The following is a 27,580-nucleotide window of genomic DNA, read 5'->3' as shown; positions in this document are numbered from 1 at the left end:
AATTTCCAGAATCTGGAAACAATCCAAATGCCCATCAACAGGAGAATGGATAACAAACTGTGGTATATTTATACAATGACATACTACTCAAAAACTAAAAGAACAAACTACTGACACACATATAGCAACATGGACAAATATCAAAGAACAGTATCTTGAGGGAAAAAGCCAGACAAGATAATGTCTATTCATGATGCCACTTATATGAGATTCTAGAACCTAATTCATGGTGATAGAAATCAGAACACCAATTGCCTGGGGTGGGCAGACCTTTATCAGGAGGGGGTGTAAGGAAACTCCCTGGGGTGACTGAAATGTTCTGTATTTTACAGAAGCATGGGTAACGTGGGTGGCATGCCTTCACGAAATCTTACTGAACTTTTACTGAGATACAGTGTATTTCATTGTATGTAAATCATTCCTGAAAAACACCTTGAATCTTGATGACTCTGCCTTTAAAACAAATATATACAGAGGACCTCATGACCTTCTGCCTTTTCTGTCAATTGAGATGTGTTATGGAAGTCTGTGATTCAGTCACTGTGGCTGTTGTCAAGGAAAAGCTTGCAGCCATTCTAAACAATATATCAAGGAGTGGTTAAAAATGGTTAAAGTGATGAGTTTGCCATCCATGAATCTTAGATAAGAGAAACATGTTGTCTGTGACAGTGGAAGGTGACTATATGGTGACGCTAGTATCTCAGGCACAAGGCATCTTACAGAGCTTGGGGGAAAATCATGAGTCACATAGTTAAAGATAATGATTAATAAGACTTTCTCTAATAGGTTATTGCTCCACTCATGGACCAAGCATGTGAAATTGCTCTGTACATCCATGGACATCCAGTCAGTCAGGGCTTTATGTGCTGTGGTTGGGATGTATCTTTGATACTCATGAATGTTTGGCTGACACCCATCATCCTTTAGATTCAGGTGGCTGCTGTCCAAGGTCTGGGCCACACTGCTGTGTGCCCTGTTTACCTTCAGTGTTTACATTAAATCCCCAGATGCCAAATTTCTCATTCTGATGCTGGGTACTTGCCAAACCATCAGATGTCTACTGATTGTAGAATGGAACTAATTCTTTCTTCATTGTGTAAACCTAGGATTAGTTTTCCTCCACTGGCCAATGCCTTCTCTAATTATACCTTGGCTTTTCAATGCCCAAACCTGTATTCCCAGCTATAATGCCCTGCTAGTCAGGCACCACCGTATTTACCTAGCCTTGCTTCTCACTACTTCCAACATAGCAGCATGGAGTAGTGGAGAAATTGTTAAGTCCTGGAGTCAAGAGAGATGTGTATAGCCCTGAACTTCTATGTAATGGGCATATCACCTCCCCTGTCACATGAGGAGTTTGGATTCAAAAGGTTTCCTTCCTGCTTTCGCTCCCTGAGTTTTAATCAGACAAATATCACTATATTCCACAATATTTTTTTATATTTCACAATATTTGTCTAAACATTCACTCAACTATATCTTTGTTTCATAAAAATATTACATATCTTTTCTGGTAGAGCGAAAGTGGTCTTGGCTCTCTGGCTTTCCTATTATTCCATGCTTTATCTAACCACAAATGACAGTGAACAGTACCACACATTGATCACTAATTCTATTTTTATCCTTATGGTGTCTAACATAAACAAAATGTTTACTGAGCCCCTACTATGTACATTGTGATCATTACTGTGGGATATGGACCAGATCCATAAGTTACTTTTAGTCAACTTATAGTTTTATGTTTTTGTCCCAACTTCTCTATGCCCCATCAAGGGTATGCGCTCCTTCAGGGAGTGACTATGCTTTTTACAGATATTTTCTGTGTCCCTTAGATAAAAATACAGCCTTAGTATTTTCAGGCTTTTTTCATTACTTTGAATCTAATCCATCTCCCCCTTTCTCTTATCACTTAAGATTACCCTGTGGGAATTCCCTACACCTAACTCCTTATTCCTTCTAGTCTTTCCTCTACCAGCCACCTGTCCAGCTCACACTCCTTTGCACTTTGACCTCCACTCACCTGGGCAGCTGGCTGGTGGACTTTGTGGGGCCACTACCTGCATGCATGGCTTCTGATTGGGGGAGGATCCTGAGATAATAATGCCTCATTATTCCCCCCACCAAGTGGTAATGGGGGGGCAACCATGTCTCTTGGGCTATTAACTCTTTTGAGCCACAGAGCCCTTTGAGAATGATCCTTTCTAAAAAAAAAAAAATGTATAGATAGTCTAGACTTTGCCTACCATTTCAGAGGAGTCACTCCTGAATTTCAAAACTCCTTCCACAGATCCACTAGACATCCCACAGATCCGAGGTTATGAATGCCTACTGCACATGAAAATGCATTATAAATCGTAAAGACTAACTTTAGTAGTGGCTGTTATTAGTATTATTTTCTGTGAGCCAGATCAGTACAAACTAAACTTTCCTGCCACCAGAATGCTACTGGTAAGAATGCCCTATGTCTTCTGCCTCTCTCCTATGCCCCAATCCATCCTGAGTATCTTGCTTGGGGAATTAGACAGTGGCTGTGAATCAGAGTTTTGTATTTCTATTACATTTCTATTTACATAGTTATTTCTAAGGAAACACAAACATATTTCTATAAAAAGCTATGTTGAGAAAATGGAAACCTTTGTAATATAACCTATTTGTAATCTGAGGGTTTCTTATCTTGCTTTTGAATTTTTGATGACATGTCACTGAACTTAACATGTTCCAGATAATTTGTGATCCACAACTGGGAGGAATGAAAAATTCATGGTCTCGGGGATCCCTGGATAGCTCGGCGGTTTAGCACCTGCCTTCAGCTCAGGGCATGATCCTGAAGTCCCAGGATCAAGTCCCACATCGGGCTCCCTGCGTGGAGCCTGCTTCTCCCTCTGCCTGTGTCTCTGTCTCTCTCTCTCTATCTCTCTCTATGTCTCTCATGAATAAATAAATAAAATATGTTTAAAAAAAAAAGAAAAATTCATGATCTCTGCCCTCTAGGATTCGACAGAAAGGTAGGAATTTGATAAGTATAAATCTTTTTGATTTATAATGCACTGACCTTTGACACTTGGATAACCTAGCTACTTAATATGTCACTCTTCCCTGATATCAATAGACACCCAAAGGATAATGATTTCAAAGCTGCTTAATTAACAAGGGACCATTTAAAACTCTAGCAGAATATGGGTTTCAGTAAGCATAATTTAATCATTAAGATGATAACATTTATTGTGCATGCTTTCTGGAAAAATACTTTATCACTTTATTTTTGTCTTAATCACCATCTGGTGATTATATTTGAACTTATGTACCTGAATGAAGGTTACTCAAAAAGAAGGGAGCAATGTTGCAAATAGAAACAATAAATTATTTAGCCAAAGCTATTCAGAAAAAACTAGTCAAAACTGGAACTAGGATTCCAAACACACTGTCAGTACTTAAATATTTCAAGGTCAAAGTCAGATTAAGCAACTGGTGTTAGATATTTTTAGCAGTAGCTACAATTAAGATTTAACAACAAGGATCAGGTCAGGAAAATGTCATGATCTTGAAATTCATTAGTAAATCCATAAACATAAGGCTTTGGGGAGACAGGCACAGGAAAGAACATTTTGTTGGTTCCTACTATGAGCCTGGTGCTCTGCAATTCTTATATAAATTGTCTTACTTAATTCTCACAACAACTTTGAGGTGTGGATTTTTTATTCTCATTTTGTAGATGAGGAAGCAGAGTAGAAATAATTTGCTGTAGGTCACATTAACTAAGCAGCAGAATAGAAATTTTTTTAATGCATAAAATAAACTGCAGAGAAAGTTAACAAGGAAACCAGTTACGACAATTGATGGTAAAATGTTGCATTAGTTTCCTATTGCTGCTGTAACAAATAACTATAAACCACAGCTTAAAACAACACAGATTTATTATCTTACAGGTCTGGAGGTGAGAAATCCAAAATGGGTCCTAAAGCACAAAAATCAAAGTTTTGACAGGGCTGCATTCTTTCTGGAGGTTTTAGGGAAGAACCTATTTCCTTGTCTTTTTCAGCTTCTAGATGCTGTCCACAGTTTTGGGCTTGTGATACCAGTTAGCTATCATATCACTGATTCTATATTCATATCTCCTTTGCTCCGACTCCCTTTTTCCCTTTGAGATATCTTTGTGATCAGATCTGGCCTACCTGGATAATCCAGGTTAATCTAACCTTGCATAGATCCTTAACTTAATTACATTGGCTAAGTTCATTTTGCCATGTAAGGTAATATATTCCCATCCTACAGATTCACATGTGGACATCTTTGGGGCACCATTATTATGTCTACCATGATTACCTCTCAGTAAGCTCGCACACCTACTATTCCAAATGCCTAATATTATAATCTAGGATTTGGAATTTTATTTTATTTTTTTGAGGTGGGGAGTGGCAGAGGGAGAGGGAAAGAGGGAAAGAGAGAATCTTAAGCAGGCCCCCATGCCCAGCACAGACCCTGAGATCATGACCTGAATGGACATCAAGAGTTGAATGCTTAACCGACTCAGCCACCCAGGAGCCTGGAATTGGAATTTTATAATGAAAGGGACCTTTGGGTTCACTTAGCCTAATCTTTTTAACAGCAAGGTAATTGATTTACTTGGGTTTGTTCCTCCCTGACAACTTTCACAGTGGTGTTTTCTTTTTTATAAAAGAAATATTATTATTATTATTATTATTATTATTATTATTAAATATTTAAATATTTAATTAAATATTATTAACATTGCAAATCTGTATTTGGGATGCTCAGGATATTTGTTGGTGGTAGTAGGAATGCTTTGTTTGAGCTGTTATTAAACCTGGCTGATTTGTTCATTAGGAAAATGAGCATGCAATATGTACCTACAGCCTAAGCCTAAGGGATACAGGATGGAGGCAGATAATGTCCCTGCCATTGAGGAGCCTGTGCTCTTTTCCACTGAGTTTACTAGTTAAAGAAACCTATAGGATAAAGATAAGGGGAATATAAGTGTCAGAGTTTGCACAACCTGACAAATTAAATTAATCCACTAAATTGGATTAGCATCACATAGCCAGGAATCCAAACATGCCAGAGTTGTAAGCCACCATGATGGTTGCTATTAGTTCAAAGTAGATTCCTAATGTTCTAACTATGTGGCTGCAGTTAGAAAGCAAAATTTGCTATTTTTATAGTCCACTTATAATTTACAATACACACGTAGGCTTACTCTTATTTTTCATTAATTCAGTACCTTATCCTGGTAGCAATGGGAAGCCAATGATGAGTTTTAAGGCAGTAAATGAGATACTTAAGTTTGCATTTTACAAAGGACTGGCTGCAGGGGAGAATGGATCTGGTGTCAGGAGACTGGTTAGGAGACTGTTGTAAGCCAGGTAACAGATGACTGTCTAGACCAGAGCAATGCCAGTGAAATGGACAGAAGGGGGCCTGAGTGAGAGTTGCTTGATTTGGGGGCAGCAGGAAGCAGATCTGGAGAAATTGTAAACAAGATCCTCCAGGTTGCTGGCTTCAGCAGCTGGGTCAATGGTAAAAATACTATTCAATTCAAAAATACTACTCAATTCAATTCAGAAAACATGGAAAGAGGAAGAGAGAAAGAGGTGCTAAAAGATGCTCTTCTTTAATATTTTTTAAAAAATTTAAGTTTTAATTTAAATTCCAGTTAGTTAACACATAGTGTAATATTAGTTTTGAGTATACAGTATAGGGATTCAACACTTCCATACAAAAAGATGCTCTTTCCTTATTTACCATTTCAGCTACCCTGTAAGGGTGGTTTAAAAGGGAGGAAAGCAAAACTCAGAAATATTAACTTGCTCAAGGTCACACAAAGGGTAAGTGATAGGGCTGTGATCTGAACTTTTCTTTTGACACTAATCCCATGCTTTTTCTGTTCTCCTATATGTTGATTAATCTTAACGTCAATTGCCTGAATTTCTTTGTGGTGGAGATGGGAGATTTCAGAGAAAGGCATGGGCATCTGGGAAACCAGAGCTGGGGGAGGGAATTTCTTATTCTGGGATTCAAAGGACACTGAGGGTTGTGCAGAGCACTGGGCCAAGTCAGAGGAACATTTCAACACAGTATTTTTTTTTTTTTTCAACACAGTATTGAAGGCCAAGACTGTTGGCCCACAGACATGCATTAGACTTGCAGTCAGAGACTGGAATCTGGAAGCCAAAAAGGATGAGGAAGAGGAATATATATTGTGAAGAGATGGGAACTGGTTCAAGGATGCAGCCCAAAGAAGCCACAGCTCTCTGCACCTGTTTCCGCATCCTAGAAGAGGTCATCAAAGGTCATGAGCACCTGTATCACTCATGGGCCTCCCTATGCCTTCAGTCACTGCATCTGCCCAACCAGTGAGGGTTTGGGGAAGACGTGTTCCCCAGGACTTTCTCACTGTGGGATGGTTATCAGATTTGTTCTGAGTGAAGACTATTCTATTTGGTATATTTCTGACGACTCTTTTGTCAGGCACTGTGATAGGAGGGGGGATATAGCAGTGAGCTAGATAAATAAGGTTCCTATTCCCACAGAGCTTATCTTTACTAGGGGGGAAATACACTGTAAATAAATATACAACCAAATGAAGAAGGTTACTTCAGAAAACAAAAATTGCTGGGGGCACCTGAGTGGCTCAGTGATTGAACATCTATCTGCCTTTGGCTCAGATCATGATCCTGGGGTCTGGTCCTGGGACCAAGTCTCTCATTGGGCTCCTCGCAGGGAGCCTGATTCTTCCTCTGCCTGTGTCGCTGCCTCTCTTTGTGTGTCTCTCATGAATAAATAAATAAAATATATTTAAAAAGAAAACAGAAATTTCTAAATAATAAAGTGACATGTTGAGAGTAAATGAGAGAAAGGCAACCCTATATAGGGTGGTCAGAAAAGGTTTTGACAGGAAGAAGACAGTCATGGGAAGTTGCACTTACAGAAGGAACAGCAGGGGCAGAAGCCTTGAGACGGACATGATTGGTATGTCCCGGGATCATAAGGGACGTTTGTGTGGACAAAGTGTAGAGCAAAGGGCAGCATGTAAGGATATGAGGTTTCAGATATAAATACAGGCCACATAGTTCATAAAAGGACCAATAGGACTTGGTGAGGAACTTGGATTCTGTTCTAAGTGGAAAGTAAAGCCACAGGAACAGGCAGAGAAGAGGGTAAGCAAGAGAGGGACATGGTGTGATTTGTGTTCTAAGATAACCATTTTGTTTGCTTTAAGGAGCATGGATTTGGATGAGGCTCAAGTAGAAGCAGAGAAATTATTTATGCTATTGTGGTTATACAGACCAGAGATGATGGGCATGCACTAAGGTGGTGGCCATGGAGATAATGAGAAGTGGTCATATTTGAGACACATTTTGGGAGAGAGCCCAGAGATCTGCTGGTGGATTTAGATGTGAGAATAAAAAAAAAAAAAAAAAGAGAGAGAGAGAGAGAGAGAGAAGATTAAAAGGTAACTCCAAGGGGTCTTATTTTTAATTTTATTTAGATATAAGCTATATATCAATAAAAGTCCATCCATTTAAAGCCTTCAATTCAATGGTTTTTAGTGAATTTACAGACCCTTGCAACCATCACCAGAATATAATTTTAGAATGTTTTCATTGGGGCAGCCCCGGTGGTGCAGCGGTTTAGTGCCGCCTGCAGCCCAGGGTGTGATCCTGGAGACCCGGGATCGAGTCCCCTGCATGGTGCCTGCTTCTCCCTCTGCCTGTGTCTCTGCCTCTCTCTCTCTAGCTGTGTCTCTATGAATAAATAAATAAAATCTTTTTTTAAAAAAAAAGAATGTTTTCATCACTCCAAAAAGAAACCTCACAACCATTAGCAGTCACTTCCCTTTTCTCCCAGCCCCACTGATTTAGTTTCCTAGGGCTCATGGGACAAATCACCAAGTGCATGGTCATTTAAAACAACAGAAATTTATTCCTTCTCAGTTTTGGAGGCCAGAAGTCCAAAATAAAGTTGTCATCAGGACTACATGACCTCTGAAGCCTCCAGAGGAAAACACTTCTTTGCCTCTTCTGGCTCCTGGCAGCTCCAGGTGTTCCTTAGCTTGTGGCTGCATTGCTCCAATCTCTAACCGCACATGCCATCTCCTCTTTTCCATGTCCTCTCTTCCTGTCTGTTTTAAGGACACTCGTCATGGGATTTAGGGTCCACCTGGGAAATTGGGGATGATCTCATCTCAAGATTCTTAACTTAATTACAATTGCAAAGACCCTTGTCCCAAATAACGTTACATTCATAGATTCCTGGTGTTAGGACCATATCTTTTAGGGGCCATCATTCAACCCAATACACCTGGCTAATCACTACTAGTCTATTTTCTGCCTCTACTGATTTATCTGTGATACACATTTCACTTCTAGGATTTTGACCCAAAAATATTGGTAGATGGTAGTGCTGCTTACATAATGGCCAACCACAGCAGGAAAAAATGGTGTAGAATCATGTGTCCTTCACCTATGTCACATTTGAGATGTGTATTGTATACCCAAATGGAAATGTCAAGTGAGCAGCTAGATGCATGAGTCTGGACATGTTAGTCTGGATATGGTGATCTGGGAGTCATAGGCACACCAATGGCATTTATTTGTATCTGTGGGACTAAGATCAGCTGGAGGGAAAGATGCCTGGAGCGCAGTGCCCGGAACACAGTGAGGCAATACAGAGAAATCTTTAGGGAAGACTCAGAGGAAGGGAACCAATGAGAGGTTAGAAAAAACAGAAAATCTAGTGTTCTCCAAGATTTCAAAAAAGAGCATTGCTAGAATGAGCGAGTCCGCTATTTCACATACTTTTGAGTTTTAGAGGAAAATCAGAACAGATAGATAAACATTGGGTTTAGCAACACAGAGCCTATTATTTGACAGATAAAAGCAATTTTGGTGGACCAGGGCTGGGGGGTGGGGTGAAGGTCTGAGTGCATTAAAGAGTAAATGGAAAATGAGGATGTGGAGATGATGACCATGAACATCTCTTCCAGAAGTTCTGCCCTGAAATGAGACAGAAAAATGGGTTGTAGCTGTAGTGAATTCAGCTATAGCTGAATGTGTTCAAGAGAAGCTTTGTTTTGTTTTAAAGGTGGAAGATAACAAGAAGATGATTTTATGCTTGGGGCAAGTACCCAGAGAAAGAACTGGAAGGTGTAAGAAGAATTTAGTTAAAGATATTATTTCTAAGAGTGGTCTTCCTAGCAGGCAATAACCACAAAATATGCCTGATAAGAGCAGGAAACTATTGCAGCATTATTTATAATAGTTGAGATATGGAAGCAGCCCAAGTGTCCATCAATAGATGAAGGGATAAAGACATGGTACATATGTATGTGTATATATATTTATATAAATGTGTGTATAAGTATAAATACATAGTTGTTTATATATTCATACACAATGAAATATTATACATCCATAAAAAGGATGAGATTTTTTTCCATTTGCTATATAATGCTAAGTGAAATAAATCAGAGAAAGACAAATACCATATTATTTCACTCATATCTGGATCTAAAAACAAATGAATAAACAAACAGAAAGCAGAATCAGACCTATGAATTCAAAGAACTGATGGTTGCCAGATGGCAGATGGGCAAAATACATGAAGGGTAGTGGGAGATAAAGGTTTCCTGTCATGGAATGAATAAGTCAAAGGAATACAAAGTACAGGTAGGGAATACAGCCAATGGGATTGTAATAGTGTTGCATGGTGACAGATGGTGGCTATACTTGTGGTGAGCACAGCATAATGCAGAGTTGTGAATCACTATGTTGTACACCTGAAACTAATATAATGCTGTGTGTCAACCATACTTAAATAAAAAAGAAGAAAAAGAGGGATCCCTGGGTGGTGCAGCGGTTTAGTGCCTGCCTTTGGCCCGGGGCGTGATCCTGGAGACCCTGGGATCGAATCCCACGTCGGGCTCCCGGTGCATGGAGCCTGCTTCTCCCTCTGCCTATGTCTCTGCCTCTCTCTCTCTCTCTCTCTCTTTCTGTGTGACTATCATAAATAAATAAAAAATTTAAAAAAAAAGAAAAAGAAAGAAAAAGAGCAGAAATCTACCATCTGTTGTAAAGGGAGAGAAGCCCCAGAGGCAGGGACAGGTGAAGAAGGCTGGGATGTTTTCCAACTACATGCTGCTGTTCAGGAGCTGGTGTGGGTATCTGGCCAATATTTGAATTTAGCCAGGGTTGATATTTTCCAAGCAAGCAGGATGGAGAGATAGGGGACAAGCAAGCCAATAGCGTTTCAAAAGGAGCAATTGTAATGCCAAGGAATTTAAACTGGGTTCAAAGGGGAGGGAGGACAGGAGAGGATTGATGGATAATGAAAAAGTGGTGGAGTCAGTGGTTAGAGGTTGTGATAAGGTCAAACAACTGTAGTAATCTGAAGGGTAGAGAGTGATGATCGGAGGCAGAAGCGCTACAGTTGATTTTAGGGTGTTGACATTATTTGTGGTGACCAGGCCAGGTATAACCATGGGAGTAAGTGGCTGAAAAGAGGTCAGAGGATCACTGGAGGGAGAGAAGGTCATGGAACTGAGAGCCCAGGGTGCCTAGTATGGTGCTGCATAGAGAGATGGTTGCCAATAAACAGTCACAAGTGAAGAAGACAAAAATATATGAATCCTCCAACATTTATAGAGCTTTGGTTTGTCTTAATGGACCCAATGTTTAGTGTATTATCTTTTCTGTAATGTATTATCTTATATAATTTTTCCTCAAATGATGTATTTTCCAGTGCCTCAGGGACATTACATGAAAAAATCATTTGGGAGGTTAAAAGGGTCATGATAAAGGAAAATTCAAACTGGAGATTAAAAAAGTCATTTGATATGAAGCTAGTCAGGCAATGGATAATTTACTAAGAGAAGTTGCTGCTGGAGCTAGCAAGAGGAAGAATAAACTTACGATTTTGAAACACTTTCAAATTCATGCAAAGAGAAGGCTCTGGTGACTCAGTATCTCTTGGCTCTCAGGTCAACTGTGTCTGAACTTGGCTGGGTTTTTGAGGGGGAAAAGCTTGAATTCTGGATTTACATAGACCATAGATTTTAATCCTGTCCTTTATTTATTAGCTGTATGACCTTGAACAAGTTACTTAGCCAGTCTTTACCTCTAGTTTTACATCTAAAAAATGAGGACTAAAAATCGTTCCTACCTTACGGGTTTATTAAGGAAGATAAAGAGAGGTAATCTATACTAAAGGTTCAGAACAGTTCCTGGAACACAATAAACACTGAATAACGGTGAGCTATAATCTTTATTGTTAGAGTGTTTAAGCTGGAGATTAAAAAAAGCTACTTTGCAAAGCCAAGAGGATTAAATGAGATGAAGTATGCAAAATATTTAGCACAGTGCCTTCCACATGGTGATACTATGAATTGATTAGCTATTACTATGAAACTGATCAACAGATCTAATCATTTAACTTTATAGCACGTGGGAAGTGATGGAGGTAGAAAGTAGAGTTATCCCTCTCCTGAACCCAGTACTGGTTAGTATTAGTCCTTTGAAGGTCGTTACAAATGGTGGAGTAGAGACTGTCCTGGAAATAGTTTCAAGAAATAGAAGTCCTGATTGGATCTGAAGAGATGCTGAAGATCGAAACAAGCACAATTTGATTTAGCCACATTCCTCTTTTTTTTTTATATATATATATTTTTTAATTTTTATTTATTTATGATAGTCACAGAGAGAGAGAGAGAGGCAGAGACACAGGCAGAGGGAGAAGCAGGCTCCATGCACCGGGAGCCCGACGTGGGATTCGATCCCGGGTCTCCAGGATCGCACCCTGGGCCAAAGGCAGGCGCCAAACCGCTGCGCCACCCAGGGATCCCTAGCCACATTCCTCTTGCAGAGTCATAAGCCTTTCACCAAATAGGCTTTTCACCATTTTTCCCCCTAAGCTTTATTGAGGTGTGATTTACAAATAAAAATTGTATATATTTAGGTTGTACAGCATGATTTTTAAAGATGTGCAATATAATGATAAATATATATGTGAAATGATTACTACAATCAATTATTAACACATCTATCACCTCAAATAGCTACCTTTTTGTGTGTGGTGATAATACTTAACGTCTAGTTTCTTAGCAAATTTCAAGCATACAATACAGTATCATTAACTATAACTACCACACTGTACATCCCCAGAACTTATTCATCTTATAACTGGAAGTTTATATCCTTTAACCAACACGTCCTTATCCCCTCCTTGCCTCCCAGGCCCCAGCAACTGTTCTATTCTGGTTAGGTTCTACTTTTTAAGATTCCACATATAATGGGATCACACAGCATTTGTCCTTCTGCATTTGACTTGTTCACTTAGCATAATGTCCTCCAGGTTCATCCATGTTGTTGCAAATGGCAGGATTTCCTTCTTTTTTTATGGATGAATAATATTCCATTGCATATATCACCAAAAGAAAATTCAGAGAACTATGCTTGATGTGAATATTTTACTGAGCAATAAATGAACTGTAAACAGGGATACTTCAAGCCCAAATTCATATGAAGTTCACAGGCATGATTTTACAGTATGGCTCATAAAGTGAAAATGAATAAATTATTTAACCTTCACAATAATTGGTTACTACAATGGGAGTTTCCATATGACAGGATATTGGTTAAAGGAGATTATCTTATACCATTTTAGGAAGATGATTTAAGTTTCGTTTATGATTATCAGAGGCATGCATACAAAATAATTTAAGTTTTGTTTACAGTCATGAAATGAGGTATTTTAAGTTTTACTTATGTGGCTATATGGTTTTGTCTGCCTCAGAGATTTTCAAGCAGCCTCCACTTTATTTTGACAATATACCACATTTTCTTTGTCCATTCATCTGTTGACAGACAGCTGGGTTGTTTCTATATCTTGGCTATTGTGCTACAATGAACATGGAGGGCAGGTATTTCCTAAAGACAATAATTTCACTCCATTTGGATATACACCCAAAATTGGAATTGCTGGGTCATATGGCAGTTCTATTTTTAATTTTTTGAGTAACCTTCCATACTCTTTCCAGAATAGTTGTACCAACTCCCATGAGCAGTGTATGAATTCCTGTTTCTCCATACCCTCTCGAACACTTGTTATCTTGTCTTTTTGGCACTCTCTATCTTAGCAGGTGCAAGGTGAAATCTCATTGTGGTCTTGATTTGCATTTCCCTGGTGATTAGTGATGTTGAAACAACTTTTCATATATTTGTTGGCCATTTGTATGTCTTTTTCAGAGAAATATTTGTTCATGTGTTTTGCCCACTTTTAAATTTGATTATTTATTGGCTGTTACATTGTATATGTTCTTTATATATTTTGGATACTATCCCTTTATCAGATATGTCATTTGCAAATATCTTCTCCAATTCAGTAGCTTGTCTTAGTTTTATTGTTTCCTTTTTGTTGATTGTTATTTGTTTTGCAAGTTTTATTTTGATGTAGTCCCAATAGTTCATTTTTGCTTGTTTCGCTTGCCATAGGAGACATATCTAGGAAAATGTTGCTATGGCAATGTCAGGGAAATTACTACCTGGGCTGTCTTCTAGGTTTTTTTATGATTTTAGGTCTCACATTTAGGTCCTTAATCCATTTCAAGTTTCTTCTTCTTTCTTTCTTTCTTTTTTTTTTTTTTTTAAAGATTTTTTACTCATGAGAGACACAGAGAGACAAAGAGAGAGAGGCAGAGACACAGGCAGAGGGAGAAGCAGGCTCTACACACTGAGCCCATCTCGGGACTCCAGGATCATGCCCTGGGCCAAAGGCAGGCACTAAACCACTGAGCCATCCAGGCATCCTCATTTTTCTATATGGTATAAGAAAGTAATCCAGTTTCATCCTTTTACATGTAAAAGTTGTCCAGTTTTCCCAACACCATTTGTTGAAGAGACTTTTTTCTCATTTCATAGTCTTGCTTCCTTTGGAGAATATTAATTGATCATATAACCATGGATTTATTTCTGGGGTCTCTATCCTGTCACATTGATCTTTCTGGGCGCTCTAGTCCATTACATTGATCTATGTGTTTGTTTTTGTGGTAGTACCATACTGTTTTGATTACTACCGATTCATAGTATATCTTGAAATCTGGGATTGTGATACCACCAGTTTGTCTATTTGAAGTATTTTGTGGCTCCATACAAGTTTTCAGACTGTTTGTTCCAGATCGTTGAAAAGTGCTGTTGGTATTTTGATAGGAATTGCATTAAATGTGAAAATTGCTTTGGGTAGAATGGACATTTTTACAATATTTGTTCTTTCAATCCTTGAGTATGGAATGCCTTTCCATTTGTTTGTGTCATCTTCAATTTCTTTCATCATGTCTTATAGTTTTCAGAGTACAGGTCTTTCACTTCCTTGGTTATATTTATTCCTAGGTATTTTATCATTTTTGATGTAATTGTAATGGGATTGTTTTTGTTAATCTCTCTGCTACTTTATCAGTAATATATAGAAATGTAATGGATTTCTGTATATCGATTTTGTAACCTGCAACCTCACTGAATTCATTTATCAGTTCTAGTAGATTTTGGTGGGGTATTTAGGGTATTATATATATAGTTTCACGTCATCTGCAAATAGTGAAAGTTTTACTTCTTCCTTACCAACTTGGATGCCTTTTACTTCTTCTTGTCTGATTGCTATGGCTAGGACCTCCAGTACTATGAGGACTAGAAGTGGTGAGAGTGGACATATTTGTCTTTTTTCTTATCTTAGTGGAAAAACTCTCAGTTTTTCACCATGAAGTATGATTGATGTTAGCTCTGGTTGTTTCACATAAGGCCTTTATTATCTTGAGGTATGTTCCCTCCAAACCTACTTTGTTGAGGTTTTTTCATTACAAATGGATGTTGTACTTTGTCAAATACTTTTTCTGCATCCATTGAAATAATCATATGGTTTTCTCCTTTCTCTTGTTGATGCAATGATTGATTTGAACATTGAACCACCTGTGTATCCCAGGAATAAATCCTACTTGATCACGGTGAATAATTTAATTTTTAAATGTGTTGTTGGATTCAGTTTGCTAATATTTTGTTGAGGATTTCTGCATCTAAGTATCTGGCCCCATAGAACACATTTGGAAGCTTTCTTTCCTCTTCTATTTTGTGGAAAAGTTTGAAAAGAATAGGTATTAACTCTTCTTTATAGGTTTGGTGGAATTCACTTGTGAAACTGTCTGGTCTTGGACTTTTGTTTGTTGGGATTTTTTTGATTACTGATTCAATTTCATTGTTGGTAATAGGTCTGTTCAAATTTTATATTTCTTCTGGATGCACTTTTGGGAAGTTATATGAATTTTAGGATTTTTTTTCTAATTTTGTGAAAAATGCCATTGGAATTTTGATAGCAATTATATTGAATCTACAGATGACCTTGGGTAGTAGGACATTTTAACAGTAATATTTCTCTGACCATGAACATGGGGTATCTTTCATTTATTTGTGTCTTCTTCAATTTCTTCACCAACATCTTATAGTTTTTTGTTGTACAGATCTTTCACCTCCTTGTTTAAATTTATTCCTAAATATTTTATTGTTTTTTAATGCTATTGTAATTTGGGATTGTTTTCTTATTTTCGTTTTCAGATAATTTGTTATCTGTAGCTTTTGTTTCCTGTAGCTTTATTGAATTTGCTTATTAGTTCCAACATTGTCTTGGTGAAGTCTTTAGGATTTTCTCTATATAAGATCATATCATCTGCAAACAGACTATTTAACCTCTTCCTTTCCAGTTTGCATGCCTTTATTTCTCTTCCTTGCCAATTGCTATAAGACTCCAGTACCATGTTAAACAGGAGTGGTGAGGGTGGGCATTCTTGTCTTTTCCTCACCTTAAACTAAAAGTTTAAGGTTCAGCTTTTCACTGTTTAGTTTGTTAGCTGTGGACTTGTCATATATGACCTCTGTTATGTTGAGGCACATTCCTTCTACACCTGATTTACTGAGTTTGTATCATTAAAGGATAATTTACTTTTGTCAAGTGCCTTTTCTGTATCTATTCAGATTATTATACGGTTTTTAGTCCTCCATTTTGTTAATGTGGTGCTTATTGATTTGTGTATATTGAATCACCCTTGCATCCCAAGGATAAATCTCACTTGATTATGGTGATGATCCTTCTAATGTGCTGTTGAATATGGCTTGCTAGTGTCTGTTGAGAGTTTTTGCATCTACGTTCATCAAGGATATTCACCTGTAATTTTCTTTTCTTTTATATTGACCCCATCTTGCTTTGGTATGAGTTTAATGTCATTTTATTAGGCAAATAAAATGAGCTTGGAAGTGTTTTCTTATCATTTTAAAATAAGAATTCCCAGCTCTCTTTGGTTCCAAATCTAGTGCCCTTAGCAACTGATTAACACAGTTCTCTCCACTGATAATAAAAAAGAAGGTATCCTTTACTGAGTGTATATGATGTATTCCAGGCATTCTGCAAAATTCTTCATGTAGATTATCTCAATGAATTACACAAACAGCTTTGGGAGGTAAGTATCATTACTGTCTAAATTTTGCTATGTAGGACACTGACGGTCAAAGAGGCTAATTGGCCAAGGGTATGCATCTGGTAAAGGGCTGAGGCAAGATATTAGCCCAGGTTAATCTGACTCCATACCTCTGTTCTATTTACACAGTGGATACAATATTGGCTTACAGCTTCTCAATTTCAATAGGACTTTTCAGTCCATGCACCCTCTATCTTTTCCTTAGCAATCATATAGTGTTTTCTTATCTTGCTGAGACTTTGGACAAAGTAAATTGGTCTTATTATGATGATAGTTCCCTAAGATTACTGCTCTTTTTTGCCATTCAAATGGCAGTATATCATAAACTCAAATATTGATTGGCAGAATGGTGGTTACTAGGGAATAAGGAAGGGATAATAGAGGAGTTGTTCAGTGTATAAAGTTACAATTATACAAGATGAGTAAATTCCAGAGATTTGCTGTGCAACACAAGGCCTACACTTAACAATAAGGAATTAGGTGCTTAAAATTTGTTAAGAAGGTATGTCATGTTGTATTCTTGCAAAAAAAAAAAAAAAAAAAACCAAACAAACCCAAACGAAATCAAATAAAAAACAGAGGGATACAAGGAAACTTTTAAAAGTGATGGATATGTTTACTATCTTGGCTTTAGTGATGATATAACAAATATATACGTATGTTCAAACTTACCAAATGACATACATGAATTATATGCAGTTTTTTGTAGGCCAATTGTACCTCAATAAAGCAGGAAAAATATTGGTTGGCTACATAGTTTAAAAATTCAACAAATGTATTGAATGTGTATATGTACAGGATCATATGCTAGCTGCTAAGGGAAACAAAAAATGAATGAGACAAGGAAGCTTCTTTCAAGGTGTTTATAAGTGAGTCTTACCCCACAAACTAGCTCCCACCCCTGCCATGGACTAGAACATAAGGTTGAGGGACAGAGGTCAGAAAAAGGGGTCATTAATCTTCTATGAAAACATCTTCAAGAGATACCCCAGGAATGAGAAGGCATTTGATCTGGGCCTTGAAAAATGGGAAAGATTGGACATGTAGAGATACTGAGTGTGAAGGTGCTGTGAACAGGTGACAATGCGAACACCAACATGAAGATTGGAAATCTTAGAGAGTACTAAGGGAGTCATGTTTGGCTCAAGAAAGGGCAAGTAGTAAGAGATGTGGCTAGAACAGCAGTTTCTAATAAGACCACAGAGTCCATAAGTTAATAAGGGGAACTATTAGAGATATAGTTTGGAGGCATAGAGAGAGTACATACAGATAGTCAACAAATCCTGATAGCTTAAACTCTGTCAGAGCCAGCTAGGATGAAAATGGAAATAAAAATTAAAAGCATTTAATGGATGGCTGGCTTAGAACATGTGACTCTTGATTTCGAGGTCATGAGTTCGAAATCCATGTTGGGCATAGAGATTACTTAAAATAAATACATAAATAAATAAAAATATTTTTAAAAACCCATATTTAATGTATAGAATGTGTGACATTTAGCAAAGACACTTTTGAAGCGAAAGAGGAGGTTAAAGATGGTTCAAATTTTGAATTTGAGTTTGGAAGGTATACAAGGAAAATACTGTAGGAGGAATGGGGGTCAAAGGCAAGAAATTCTGGGGACAGGTCATGAAATAATATCCAGGATCCATTTTAATAATTAAGAGCACAAAAAGATATTCTGAGTCCTAAAACTGTGCATAAATGTGCAGGACATATGGTTTATACATGTGGGTCCAAAGTATTGGATGCATAGATCATTAAAACACAAATCGCATGCAGCATACCTTCCATGTATTTAAACTAACTGACTAGCTATTATAGACATTCACTAAACGGCTGATTAACACAATTTGGCTGGCTTTTAGAATTCATTTCCTAATCATCTCAGCTTCTCTTCTCAACCTACTATAATCTGACTTCTGTTCCTGTCACTTAACCGAAATTGCAGGGCAAAAGGTCATCAGCGATTTTCTCATTGCAAATACAAAGAGCACTTAAATATTATTTTTACCAAAGTTCTATTTAGTTATAAATGTCAAACAGTTCTAGAAAATATACTAAAAAAAAAAAAGCACCTCCCAATTCAGTGCCTCCCTATTTCCAATAGACAACTATTTTCAACTGTTTTAAGCTTCTTCTGAGTATGTAATAGCATTACATGCCTATTATTTCTTTATTTTATTATTATTTTCTTATTGTGTTGGATATTCTATTTGTCCCTTGGATCTCCTCTACTCTTCTTACTCTCTGTTCAAAGAAACACATTTTTATGGACTACAGTAATGGGTTTTGAATAGACACTCTGGCTTCCAGCTGAGTTTTCTTTAGTTGGGAAAAGCTGGAGAGATCAGAGACAGCAAGTGATAACAGACAGTGAGAAGAGATTATTTGTCCCCCTGGTCCCCTCCTTGACCATCCACTCTACAGACTGTCCTCAACTGGAGGTCACTGCCGCTCTCAGAGAGGACTACCCTGCTTGGTTCTGATTTTAGAATGTAGTCCCCATGTATTCCACTTAGCCTTTTGGGACTAGAGTTGACAACAATGCAATTGCTACTAAGCCCTGGGTTATTGCATTCTCTCTCGTTCCCTCCACCAACCCTCACAACTTAGTAAATAAACCTTCCTTGAATTATCTCATTTAGAATGTATGAATTGTTGTGACCCTGACTAGTATGCTTAGTATGCAAGATAAAGATTTAGCTTTCTTACTTCCAACTCTCTTGCCCTACGATGCTATAACCGCCCCCCTCCCCCACACCCCACCACACACAGACACTCTTCCTGTTAGGGACTGAATGTTTGTGTCTCCCTCACTGCCCTTCATAGCTGAAGCTTTAACTCCCAATGTGTTGGTATTTGTGGAAGGGGTCCAGGGAAGGGATTAGGGTTAAAAGAAGTCACAAGGATAGTGCCCTTGTGATTGTATTAGAACCCTGTAATAAGAGACACTAGACTTTGCTTCCCTTCTCTCTCCACACTTGCATAAAGAAGACATATGAGCACACAGTGAGATGGCAGCTGCCTACAGGCCAAGACAAGAGGCTGCAGACTGAAAATTATCTGCTAATATTTTCGTTTTAGACTTCTAGCTTCCAGAACTGTGAGAAATACTCTCCTGTTGATTAAGCCATGCATTCCATGGCCTTTTGTTATGGCACTCTGAGCTAAAACATTTCCCCTCTCCACATCTGCCTTGCTTAGATATATCATAATTTTTGGTTAAATCAATATTCTGTATTATTATAATCTGTAAATATTTCTACCTGTGGTTTTAAAATTTATTTTAATTTCTCCCTAATCTAATTTCTTTTTACTAGATCAGCCACAAAAAAGAATGAAATCTTGCCATTTGCAACAACATGGATAGAGCTAGAGAGTATAATGCTAAATGAAGTAAGTCAGAGAAAAGGGAATACCTCACCTGTAGAATTTAAGAACAAGACAAATGAGCAAAGTAAAAAAAAAAATGAGAGAGAGAGATAAGAAATAGAATGTTACTATAGAGAACAAATTGATGGTTACTAGACAGGAAGTGGATGGAAGAATAGAGAAATAGGTGATGGGCATTAAGGAGTCCACTTGTCAAGATGAGCACCAAGTAATGTAAGGAATTGTTGAATCACTATGTTGTACATCTAAAACTAATATAACACTGTATGTTAACTATACTGGAATAAAATAAGAAAAAAAATTACTAGTGTTAATTCTGTCAATTTTTGTTTGCTTAATTTTCTACCTATCACTAATCAATTCTCAAACTCTCCCCCAGAAGACTCCTTCCAATATTTCAAAAATATCGGAAAAATCCATAAAGTCCATCTTTTTGTTAGAGGCACGCCTCCCAAAGCCTTCCATTGCCTTGCTCCCATGTGGACTGGTTGTTCTCTAGACCTACAGTCTTGCAATTTTGCATCTCCTGGATCTCCTGCTTTATTCCTTCCATTTGATGGAGCACATCTTCCAGTTTCTTCCTGATATGATGTATGGGACATACATATTTTAAGACCTTGAATGTTTAAAAGGTTATAATCTACCTTCTAATCCAATCTAATTGGATTGCTGGATATAGAATTCTAGATTGGAAATAATTTTCTTTACAATTTTGAAGCAATTGTTCCATTTGTCTTCTGGTTTCTGACACTAGTGTTGATGTTTGAAATGGGATCCTTTTTTAAAAAATATTTTTTTTAGTAGATTTGTATATGCAAATGAGTTACTCATTGTGAGTATAGGCACACAATGTTCCATTAGTTTCAGGTGTACAAAACAGTGATGCTGTGTGTACCAAAAGTGTAACCATCATCTGTCACTGCACAATGCTATTATAGTATTATTGACTATATTTGAAATGAGATCCTTTTTATTGGAACTCCCTTGAAATTCCTTCACTTTGCTGCTGGAAACGTTTAAGATCTTTTTTGGTCCCTAGTGATCTGATAACAACAATGTGTGATGAAATACTTTAAAGTGGGTCTTTTTTTCATGTAGTGTTCTGAGCCCTAAGTGAACTCTCTCAATCTGGGAACAAATGACCTTCACTTTGGAGAGTTTTCCTTCAGACATTTGACAATTTTCTCTCTTACATTTTCAAACTATGTTATCTTCCTTTCTTATACCTCCTGATCCGATTCTTTAGTCATTTATCTTCTATATGTTATATTTTCTATTGTCTGCTTTTAAAGAAATGTTTTTCAGTATTATCTTCCAATTTTTTTGCTATACTTTTCATTTTGACTATCCTATTTCAAATTTTAAGAAATATTCTCACTATTCTTACTTTTACAGAATCCTACTTTTTCCCATAGATGCTGTATCTCCTCTTATTTTGTAAATATATTAGTATTATGTGCTTTTAAAAGTTGTATATTGCTCCCTATGTCCTCTGATATCCTTTTGTTTGTTTGTTTTTTCCTATTTATTTATTTATTTATTTATTTATGTAATCTCTATGATCCATGTGGGGCTTGAAGTCACAAGATCAAGAGTTGCATGCTCTACCAACAAAGCCAGCCAGATGCCTTTTTTCTATGCTAGCTATTTTTGTTTGCTCTTGAAGGCTTTCTTCAACCAACCTGTGATTTTAAATTCCTGGCCCATATCTTGTATTTAAGAAACAACAAAAGTTGTTTAGAAACTCTCTGATAGGTAGAGCTGGTTAATTTGGTAGTTTCACTGTTGGGTGGTCTGGCTGAGCTGTTTTATTGGGTACTCAGAGAGGAGTACTCCTCCATACTCCTCCCATAGTATGGCTACCATATGGCTACCATACTCTCTTTGAAACAGAGCAGAAGAGTGGTAAGGGACCCATGAGTTAGAATGTGGTATTCACTTAATCTCTTGTGTTTGGTGTACCTCCCTTGTCCTCAGGTGTTTCTAGTGCCCTTAGGCCCAGTGTCTCTCCACTAGTAAACTTCTGGATTCTTGCTGGAGTGAGGAAGTGGCATTCTCCCAGCTATAGATGATGCAGAGGGAGATCTGGCTTTATAAACATCCTTTAAAAATTTTCACCTAGATATCCTGTTTTTAACTCAATTATATCTCAACCCTCAGAGGTACCTGGTGCCTCCAATTCTGGTACTTTTTTTAAGACTGTTGCTTGAATTAACCTTCTTGTGGGTTGCTCTGTTCCGGCTTAGTTTTCACCTTTCTCTGATCCATCAGGTTAATTAACACTTCTCCATTTGCTTTCCATCTTGTATTTCTGTAATGTTGTCAGCTCTTGCTCTTCTCCCATTAACTCTGTGCTTCCGAGGGTATGCATTTTTTTTAACCCATTTACATTCAGTTTAGTGCACTTTTATTACAAAGTGGTCATAATTAAATGTGTTCAACTCACCATTTCTAATAAGTACTTCCTTGTCTTTAATTTGCTTTATTTTGATGCTGCATTTGAAACTCCAGACCACTTATTCTAGAAACTTTATCATCCTTTGGTTTCTGTGGTAAGATTTTTTCCTTTTGCCACATCATCTCACCTTTCTTTGGTTATTTTTTCTTCCACTGCTTATCCCTTAACTGTTATTCCCTGCATCTCTGTTCTCTTATGTTTTCATTGACACATTTGCTATAGACAACTTCATCCACTTGCATGGATTTAACTACTTCCTTGATGCTGTTGACTCCCAAATCTGTCTGTGGTTCCAGACTCAAATAAAGCTCAGAAACCAGAGGAAAGGAGGACTCTGCCTCCCTACTCCCTACTCGGGAAAAACAAACACACTGGTGCCAAAACAGGTCCTCCCTTTAGAAAAATAGTAGGAGTGGAGGAAGGCATTCAACTTTACAAAGGTAAGAGAAAGAGCCAAGGAAGAGCTGTGTTAGTCATGATATTGGACTTTTTGCTGCAATAAAAAGGAATCCCTCGATCATGCTGACTTAGCACAAAAAAGTTTCTATCTCTGTCATGTAAAATCTGCTAGGGATTGGGGCAACTCTCCAGGGCAGCTGTTCTCCTGTATTGGCTCACTACTCCCAGCATTATCAATTTCACTGAACTTCCATTTCAGCATATGTTGTGAATCTCACCACATTAGGAGAGGAGAGAGCTGCCTAGTTGAGCATAGACAATTAAGTACCTGTATCTGGAGGTGAAATATGTCAGACTTCCATTCACTGGCCAAAGCAAGTCACATAGTTGCCCCTAAATTCAAGGGTGTAGGAAAGAATAATCCTCTCTGGTCCTGAGAATTGGATATTGTTGAACAGTAGTAATTTATAGCATTGAAAATATTATGTTATAAATAGAAAATCTGGGTGTAAATAAAGTACTTTTTTATTTTCATACTCTAGTACCTAACTTGGTGGCCGGTAGATATGAATTCAGATAGAGTTTAGAGACAATTTGATAATCTCTTGGAAAAGATTTCAAGAAAAGTCTGAATCAATGCCTTATTTTCTTCCCAAAACAAACAGGAACATTCAAAATCCTTCCACTAATCTCCCTGCTGGGCTCACAAATAGAATCATTTTTCAAAAATAGTTCTTTCAGCATCTAAATATTTGAAGCCCCCTAAGAATTCAAATTTTAAGTTTGCAAAGAAGGCATTTCATATCCATATTGTTTATATTTGCTTTGATCAATATTCCTCCCCAATCTCAAACCTGATGGGAAACCTAGAAAAGAAAAAATGTTATAAAATATTGCCCCAAATGTCAGGTAGGTGTGTATTAGGTGTGCAGGTATTTTTTTTTTATGGTGGTGTGCAAGTCTGGTTGCCCATAGGAATGGTCAGATAAATATGAGCTTCATGGAGTATGAAATTGAGCACAGGGATTTTGTGCTCCAACTGACAGCCCTTCTCTTATATTTTCTGTCTTGCTTCCATGAGATACTATTTCTTGCCCTGTGATGGGGACTTTCCAACATGTAGATGAAATCATTAAAAATGAAGTGTCACAGAGGTGATGATGAGAGGTAGTATTAAATGACTGGTATAGAGGAATGCAGAGGATCCAAAAGAGAGATTGTCCCTTCAGGGTTTATTTTCCATGTCTCAGGGGTTCTGTAGTTTCTTTCTTTAATAAAAGCTTTGTTTTTGAAAACAAATTATATACATTTACCATAAACAATTCAAGTAACAGATACAAGTGCAAAGGGGAAAGTAAAAAAAAAAAAAAATCCAATATCCCAAGAATAGTAATGACCAGTATTCTACTAATGAATATTGTTCCAGGCCACTAATGATGTGAACAGAAAGGAGGATAATAAACACCACCATCCTATGATTTCCCTCATACCTTGCTGGCTTCTCTGCCTCTTCCAGTCTCTCAGGGGTGAAGAGTCCCAGGTAGGCCCCAGACCCTCTCCTCATCTCTATCCTTACCCCAATGGGAACTTGGCCAATTCTATAGCTTTAAAGGATACCTGGATGCTGATGGTTCTCAAATTTGTATCTCCAGCTTTGTCCTTTGGAAGCTGGACAGCTTGATTGCAAGGAGGTGGAATGCTGACAAATATTGATATAGGAATGTTGAGAAAATAGAGATCTAGTTGGATTCTCTTTCTTTTAGCTTTAAAGTTACATGGGCCTCTGACACTTCTAGATATATTGTTTATTGCTAACACTATTTTTTAAATCTTAATGCCTTTTAATACTACCTATTAATTGTTGAGTACATACTACATGTTGGATATTTTGCCATGTGTCTTGCATACATTATTTCATTTTATCCTCATGATTCTTAGGGTAGATTTTAAGAAATAACAAGAAACTCAAAACAAGACGTAGAAAGATAAAAAAAAAAACTTGTCTTGATATAGTTAGTAGGTGTTAGAGTTAGAATTTTAATTCAGGGGGACCCATGACGTTTCTGTATGCTCTATGGCCTCCATTTGCATTTCAATGTAAATTTTACTACCAGTTTGACCGTGACACACATACAGAGACACAAAATCCCCAGCTGGGATTTTGATTGAGATTACACTGAATTTATAGATTAATTCAGGGAGAGCAGACATCTTTTACTTTGCATTTTCCAAACTTTAATTGGTATTTCTCTCCATTTATTTAAATCTTCTTTAATTTTTCTAATCAGCCTTTGCAGTTTTCATTATGAAGCAACAATCTATGTACCTTAATTCTGATGGTGCTGAGGAGTTCCAGGGGTCATAATACTAAGGTGGGAACCTAAGGGATGAGAAGTACGAAAAGGGAACTACAAAAATGTGGGCAGGATAAATGATTAAAGGTCCCACTAAGTAAAGCAACAACTCTGGAATTTTAAAGTGGACAGTAATAGCTGGGTATGTAACAGAACATGTACACAGCAAATAGCCTTGTGCCCTGCCAGCAACACAGATGCCAGGAACTCTGGAAAGTATCTGCGTGATGTAATCTACTGTGGACTGTTGATTCAGCAGCAACTTTTCATGAGGCGGAAACTGTCACTGTTAACTGAGGCATGATGTTTGTCGTCTTTAAAGTGAAGGGCAGGCTAGGCTGAATCCAGGCCCTCCTGCTCTCCTTCTTCCATAACCTTCTCTAACTTGTTGGCACTACCTTCTCTAATTTGTTGGCACTACTTCTTCAGCACCCTCACAATTTCCTCAGGACCTTCCTCTTGCCACCCACATGCACCTGCATTAACCTATATTTCTCCATAGCTCTATACACAGACCCCAAGCCCTCTCGTCTCCCCATGTCTTCCATTTACTCTTCTTTGCAATATTCAAATGTTCAGAGACAGGGAATGGATAGGGGATCCAGTTAGTACACATTAAACGTGTATTAAATGACAAATGGCTAGGTAGACATTTCTCAAATTAGGGTTCAAAGACATAATCCTAGAGGTTTGAGAGGTTCTTGGGAATTTGGATAATGATAGTTAATATTTATTGAGCACTCATCATATTCCAGGTATTGTTTGAAATACTTTACGTGTATTAACTCATTTAGTTTCACTATAACCCTATAAAGCAGATGCCTTATCTCCATTTAACAGATGAGTAAATTTAGCAATATAGCTTTATCCCATCAGATGAGTGGCCATGAAATGTTGAGTTATTAGCTCAAGGTTGTAGAGCTGGTAAATGGAGGAGTGAGGGCCCAAACCCAGGAACTCTGGCTCTGGAGCAGATGATCTTAACCTCTTTGCACTGCTGTCATCCGGGTCTTGACTGGGACTAGATGGCCCAAGATGGCCCCATATGTGTACCTGGTGGTTAGCTAGGGCTATTGGCTGTTGCCTCCTCTTCCATGTGGTCTTTCCAGCAGGATACTCCAGAACTCTATGTATGGCAACTGAATTCCAAAGAGCAAATGTCACAGGGCGAATTACCTTGATACAATGGCAGGCTCCAAGTACACCACCACACAGGTTGTACCATAGATCACAGGACAGATGGGCTTATAGACCATATGAAGACACTTGACTTACACTGTTTATATGGCAGCTTTAAAACATGTTCTCAAATTCTTTGGCATTGCTCCCATTGAGTTCTCTTGAATTTCGGCTGGCCTTAGTAGCTTGCTGGTAGCTAGTTCTGTACAGTGGAAGTGATGCTGCATGACTTTTTTTAAAGCTTTATTTATTTATTTGATAGAGAAAAGAGTGTGAGGGTGCAGGGCAGAGGGGAAGAAGGAGAGGGAGACAGAAATTCAAGCAGACTTCCCAGTGAGTACGGAGCCTGACGCAGGGCTCTATCTCACCACCCTGAGATCAGACCTGAACTGAAACCAAGAGTTGGATACTTAACCGACTATGCCCCCCAGGCACCCCTCACTTCTAGGATATGTCACTTAGGATATGTCAGAAAAGCCCATCAGCCTGGTTCTTTTCAGATACTTGCTTTGAGGGAAGCCAGCTACCATGGGAAGTTATGCCTTGCTGGAGGGGCTGGTTGAAGGTACATTGGTTCACAGCCCCAGGTACATTGGTTCACAGCCCCAGCTGAACATGCAGCCAGCCTACAGCCAGCATCAACCCTCACCCACATTAATGTGCCATCCTGGGTATCCAACTAGCAGCTGTAGTTAGTTGACATCTGATTGACATGTTATAAGAGACTCTAATAAAGAGGTGCCTAGCAAGTACTTCCTGAGGTGAAAAATTATGAGCAAAATCAACTGGCTATTTAAGCCACTAAGTTTGGCATGAAGCGTCCACTTAAAGAGCAACAGTAACCCAAACCATTTGTCCATCCATTTAAAACACAGTGGGAAGCAGGGGGAAAGAGATGCATAGATAAACAAGCTTAGGATAGCAAGGTAGAAAAAGCTACAGTATCTGAATTTTGTTTTATACAATGTTCATGTGTCCTAACCTCTCTGCTGTGCCAGTCTTCTCTGCAGGTAGTGTGGTTTTGAAGACCACAGAAGAAAGTAGGAGATGGGGAGCCTGGAATCAACATATACCTGTTCTGTCAGAGAGATGAAGGAGCAACTGTGTCTGGTCATAATTGTAGCTGGCCATTAGCTGGCTGAGTAGCTAGGAGTTTACCTGCTTTTCTTGTACAGACTACAGGAGGCCACAATGGGACCATAATGCGTGTTGCTAGTAGGTGGCCAATTTAGGGAGGACATAGTTGTCAGTCTAGAGGTAATACAA

General features: G+C 38.0%; 1 protein-coding gene and 1 long non-coding RNA gene across 5 annotated transcripts in view; one reads left to right on the top strand and one right to left on the bottom strand.

The window, feature by feature from the left end:
* Positions 1 to 27,580, bottom strand: part of TRMT12 (tRNA methyltransferase 12 homolog) — a 53,736-nt gene that overhangs the window by 24,468 nt on the left and 1,688 nt on the right. The window lies entirely within an intron of this gene.
* Positions 16,376 to 27,565, top strand: LOC119864471. Its single transcript, XR_005368616.1, has 3 exons — positions 16,376 to 16,510; positions 24,208 to 24,321; positions 27,313 to 27,565. It is a non-coding gene; the product is annotated as an uncharacterized LOC119864471 (long non-coding RNA).

Source organism: Canis lupus, chromosome 13 (assembly GCF_011100685.1).
Source record: "Canis lupus familiaris isolate Mischka breed German Shepherd chromosome 13, alternate assembly UU_Cfam_GSD_1.0, whole genome shotgun sequence".
Lineage (NCBI taxonomy): Eukaryota > Metazoa > Chordata > Mammalia > Carnivora > Canidae > Canis > Canis lupus.
This window is presented reverse-complemented; position numbering and strand designations above follow the sequence as displayed.